This window comes from Pipistrellus kuhlii, unplaced genomic scaffold (genome assembly GCF_014108245.1).
Source record: "Pipistrellus kuhlii isolate mPipKuh1 unplaced genomic scaffold, mPipKuh1.p scaffold_m20_p_17, whole genome shotgun sequence".
Taxonomy (NCBI): Eukaryota; Metazoa; Chordata; class Mammalia; order Chiroptera; family Vespertilionidae; genus Pipistrellus; species Pipistrellus kuhlii.
Genome location: NW_023425482.1, coordinates 97,547 through 103,546, shown reverse-complemented (window position 1 = coordinate 103,546; position 6,000 = coordinate 97,547).

Below are 6,000 nucleotides of genomic sequence, written 5' to 3'. Positions count from 1 at the left end.
GTCACAGGGGAATCCCCTTCCTTGTTCCTACCACCCCTACTAAAAACAACCTCTGGAGGGGATGGACGCCGGATGGGCGGAGGCAGGGAGCATGGCACGGGTCCCAAGTGGTAAAGGAGATGCTCCCACTAATGCATTTTCATCTGGCGGTCCGTTGGGAAAATCACTTACCTCCTGTCGATGAAGGTGGCATGGTGAGGGACTGGTGACTTCTATACTGCAATCAGACTTCCTGATCTTTCTGAAAAGCTCCTCTGCTTGAGTGTGTTTCCATCAATATTACTAATTTTAAAATTATAACTTAAGAGTTGACACATATATACACAAGGACCAAGTGGCCCACAAAATATTTTCCTTTCCTTCTAAAGATTTTACGATGTACTGTAATTATTAATCATATCAAATTTAAATGGTCAATTGTGACAAACAGTTCTGAGACTGTTCCTCCACCACTGATCAAGACTGGGTGGTGGCAGGTGTCAGAAATAAGATTTATTTAGTTTTATAGCTTGCTAGGCAGACTTGGCGACTTTGCCAACTCAAGCTTTTTTCTTTCATCTAGTTCTTGGGGGCTGAGTCTGCCTAGCAACCAGTTTTAAATCACCAGGGCAGCTAGAAGTTCTGATAATCCCCCAAGCCAGCAGAGCGATCTGCAGCCAGTAAAAATAAATAAAATCCTATCTCTTCCAGCTTCATAATCAATTGCTGACACTCCCCTCCCCTCCTCTGCATTAACTATTTACTCTGTCCTTAGCAGGGGAAATAAGGCAAGCAGTCTGAGATCCTGTATAATCAGGCTTTTACATTTAAGGATACTTTTTTTTTCTCATTCAAATCTGTAACCATTGTTTTTCTCATAGATTTTTACTCTAAGCCCCTAGACTTTTAGAGGATCTTAAATCCTCTTTTACCACTCTTGATTTCTCCGACCACCCTCTTCCCACTCTGTCTCGTCCCCCCAGTCCAGTTGCTTGTCTCTCTTTCTGATTGTGAATCAGAGGAAGACAATTTCTACAGAGGGGGGAATAGAAACAGTGGGAGTTTCACAGAAAACTACAGACTATTGCTGTAGCAGTCCTCCCTTTGAAAGGCTAAGTTTTGACCTGTGGAAAAATGACCATTAGTCAGCCTGAAAAGATAGGGAGGAGGAAGATAATGATATGTAGGGAGATTTCTTGCAAGATGAAAGCCTGGATGGCCTCCTGAAAGAAAAGATCTTTAATTCAGTTATAGATGCTATTAGAATTGGGGATCCATAGATGGTTAATAATAATTCCAGTCTTAGTTCCATGTTGAACTATGATGTCACAGGCAGGGACATGGACTGTAAATCTCTTTGCCCTGCGGAGCTGTAAGCCCTGTCCTTGAAAGTTTCCAATCACCAAAAGAGATAATAAAGCCATAAATAAAAATTATTTTGTTCCTTGAAATGTCACAAATTTATACCTTAGAACTTTAAAATTTCAATGTAATATAGCGAATTTATAAATCAGAGCAATGAAACCTTTACTTATACAAACACAAACAGAGATAAATTTTTATTAGCTAAATGAGCTTATTCCCTCCACTGTGATAGAGAGGAAACATCTCTGAGAAAAATAACTGAGCAGCGCTGCTTAGATGTTTCAGACCATTACAGCAGGTCTGCCTATCTTTAACAATTTAAACAACAGAAAGATAACATGAAATACTCCCATGCATCCATAGAATAAAACAGAGAAATACAAACATAGACAAACAATGGGCCCTTAAGACAAGCTTTCCAATGCGAGTCAGTTGGAACAAAACTGAAAGTGCGTACTATGGCCTCATGCCAATCAATGGGAGCGACCCACCTCATCCCAGAGGTTTGAGGGGAATACATGTCCCTTGTGAGGAGAATACACGTCCCTCCTGAAGGAGGATTGGAACATCTCTCGATTCTTCCTGCCTGTGGCCTTCCAGCAGTGCGTCTACCTAGGCCGTGCCAGGCACTACTAGAAATTCAGAAATGTGCTCACACAAGAGAGACAAAGAACAAACACACCTACTGTGGCCAGTCAGGCTCTCCTGGTTGGGTCCCTCAGAGTACTGGGGATCTCAGATGAGCCCCCAAATCTTATGCCCAGATTTCGTGATCCCCAAAGACCACCAGGGAGCCAAGTCCGATGCAAAAGTGAAAGAGTCTTTTTTTTTTAAGGTTAGCCTGAGCTCACCCCCATACCAACACAGCGGCAAGGTGGAGGAAAAGGGAGGGTTTCTCTAGAACAAAAGATTTATAGGGGTGGTGAGGTCATTGCTTTGGCTGACCCCAATTGGTTGGGTGAGGGTTAGAGTCCAATTACATAGTGACATAGTTATACAAAATGGAGGATGCAGCACAAGATAGAGTCAGGAGTTAACCCTGTCCTGCCCTGTCACAAGAAGAAAAGCAGGACTGAAGAAAGGAAAAGAAACTTCACTTACTTTGGAAATGATTTACTTCTTTTTAAAATTTTAATTAAAAACAATAAAATACCTAATTACTAAAGTGCTGTTTTTCTGCATTTTTAATCAAAGAAATTTAAAATAAAATTTGAAAGAGTTGAAATAGACAACTCAGGAACAAAACCAGAATTTAGATATTATATAGCAAAAAAATTACTGTAAACAGGTCAGTAGACTACAGTCTCCTGGTCAAATGTGATCTCTTGCTTGTTTTTATAGTTTTATTAGAACACAGCCATGTTAATTTATTTACAGGTTAGGATTTCTCAAATTCAGTATTACTGACATTTAGAATCAGATAATTTTATGAGGGGAAGGAGTACACTAATCATTGTAATATGTTTAGCAGTATCCCTGGCCTTTACTGAGGTGCCAGCAGGATCTCCCTTCACAGTGATAACCAAATATATCTTGGGGCATTTATGAATGTCTCCTGTAGTTGACGGAAGGGAAAGCAAAATTACCCCTGGTTGAGAACCACTGGTGTATGTATTATGTGCTTTCATACTACAAAGGCAGAATACAGATTGTATGACCACAAAGCTGAAAATATATACCATCTGGCCCTTCACAGAAAAAATTGGTTGGCTCCTTTTTTCCACAAGAAAGGCACAAGATACATATCAAGACCAGAAAACAAACTGCAAAGTATATGACAAAACAATCTCTATAAAGTTTCTACAGATTGCTTAAAAAAAAAACACAAAAACAAACAAACAAACAAAAAAACCATCTCCAATTAAAAAAAAGAAACAGGTAAAAACAAGCAATTCACAGAAACAAAATCAAAATGATTCTGTCAGTTAAAAAATGCAAATCAATGGCACACTTTTTTTCTTCATCCTCTTTAAAAAAACGTTCATCCTAGTTAAAACTGTTGGGAATAGAATACATTCCTATAAAGATTAATGGTGCATTTCAGAAAACAATAAGGCATCAACTACTACATTTATTGTATTTTAACTTTTAGGAGATATTTATTAGAGAAAGAGAACCAAAATGGCAATATAATTCCATCATCTAAACAAACCAGCTCCAGGTCAATTTGACAAATGAATCTAAAGATAATGTTCCAATTAAGAATTTTGTAGACTTTCAGTCTTCCCAAATACAGATCCTATTTGAAGCTTTAAAAAATTTTGGGACATAAATGTTGAGAAAGATTTAACTATTTTATGGATTAACTAGAGGCCTGGTGCATGAAATTTGTGCATGGAGGGGGGTGTCCCTCAGCCCAGCCTGACCTTCTCCAATCTGGGACCCCTTGAGGGATGTCCGACTGCCTGTTAGGCCCAATCCCCATGATCGGGCCTAAACGGGCAGTCTGATATCCCTCTCACAATCCAGGACTGCTGGCTCCCAACTGCTTGCCTGCCAGCCTTCCTGATTGCCCCTAACCACTTCTTCTAGCCAGCCTGATCACCCCCTAACCATTCTGCTGGTAGCCTGATTGATATCTAATTGTTTCCTTGCCAGCCTATTTGCCCCCATCTTCCCTCCTCTGCCCTCCTGGTCACCTCCAACTGGAGAATTTATCACCCCCAACTTCCCTCCCTTGCAAGCCTGGTGCCTCCCAACTGCCCTCCCTTGCTTGCCCCACCACAGGCCCATGGGAAGATTCTAGTGTGAAGCCAGCAGGTTACCCAGGACGAACTCCAGCTCCAGTCCTTTGTGCACTGTGATGCCCTGATACTTGCTGGCTTCACCCGCTCCATCGTTGACAGCAGCTCCTCCATGCTCTGATTCTCCAGGGGACTGGTTTTGCTCATTAGCTCTAGTAAGACATTTCAAATTAATTTTCTAAAGTACTACATTTTATATTTTTAATTTTAATTTAATTTAATTTATTTATTTAAATATATTTTTTAATTAAATTATTATTTTTGTACATATACCATTGACCCCCTCTCCCATACATACCCTCCCTCCCCATTGGTTGTACTTATATGCATGTATACAAGTCCTTCAGTTGATCTCTTATCTCCCTCAGATCTCCCCAACCTCCCCACTGTAATTTGACAGTCTGCTTGTTGCTTTACTGTCTCTATATCTATCTTTTGGTTCTTCAGTTTATAATGTTCTTTATCATCCATAAATAAGTGAGGTCATGTGGTGTCTCTCTTTCATTGACTGGCTTGTTTCACTCAGCATGGTGTTCTCCAATTCCATCCAGGTTGCTGCAAACAATGAAAATTTTTTCTTTTTTATGGCAGCATAATATTCCATTGTATAAATGTACCATAGTATTTGGATCCAATTATCTGCTGATGGGCACATAGGCTGTTTCCAAATCCTAGCTATTGTAAATTGTGCTGCTGTGAACATAGGGGTGCGTATATCCTTTCTGATTGATGTTTCTAGCTTCTTGGGATATATTTCTAGGAGTGGGATTATTGGGTCAAATGGGAGTTCCATTTTCAGTTTTTTGAGGAAGCTCCATACTGTTCTCCACAGTGGTTGCACCAGTCTACCTTCCCACCAGCAATGCACGAGGGTTCCTTTTTCTCCACAACCTCGCTAACACTTGTCATTTGTTGATTTGTTGATGTTGGCCATTCTGACAGGTGTGAGAGAGTACTGCATTGTTGTTTTGATTTGCATTTCTCGGATAATTAGTGACTTTGAGCATGTTTTCATGTGCATCTTGGCCTTCTTTATGTCTTCTTTTGAGAAGATTCTATTTAGATCCATTGCCCATTTTTTAATTGGGTCATTTATCTTCCTTTTATTCAGTTGTATAAACTGTCTGTAGACGTTGGAGATTAAACCTTTATCAGTGATAACATTTGCAAATATGTTCTCCCATACAGAGGGCTTTCTCGTTGTTTTGTTGATGGTTTCCTTTGCTGTAAAAAAGCTTTTTATTTTGATGTAGTTCCATTTGTTTATTTTCTCTTTAGTTTCCATTGCCCTAGCAGGGGTCCTCAAACTTTTTAATGTGGGGGCCAGATCACGGTCCCTCAGAGACCTGGAGAGCCAGACTATATGAACTACTAATTCCTACTGTAACACCTCGGCTGCGCTCACTGCCCAAAAAACCTGGCGGGCCGGATCAGACTCCTTTGCGGGCCACATGTGGCCCGCGGGCCGTAGTTTGAAGATGCCTGAAGGGTAAGTATCAGTGAAGAAGTTCTTTTGGCATCTGTCTGAGATTTTGCTGCTTGTGGATGCCTCTAGAATTTTTATGGTTTTCCATCTTATGTTTAAGTCCTGTATCCATTGTGAGTTTATTTTTGTGTATGGTGCAAGTTGGTGATCCAGTTTCATTCTTTTGCATGTATCTGTCCAATTTTCCCAACACCATTTATTGAAGAGACTGTCTTGACTCCAGTGTATGTTCGTGCCTCCCTTGTCAAATATTAACTGAGCATAGTGATTTGGGTTGATATCTGGGTTCTCAATTCTATTCAATTGATTTATATGTCTGTTCTTGTACCAGTACCAGGCTGTTTTGAGAACAGTGGCTTTGCAATACAGCTTGAAATCTGGTATTGAGATCCCTCCTACTTTACCCTTCTTTCTCAGGATTGCTGT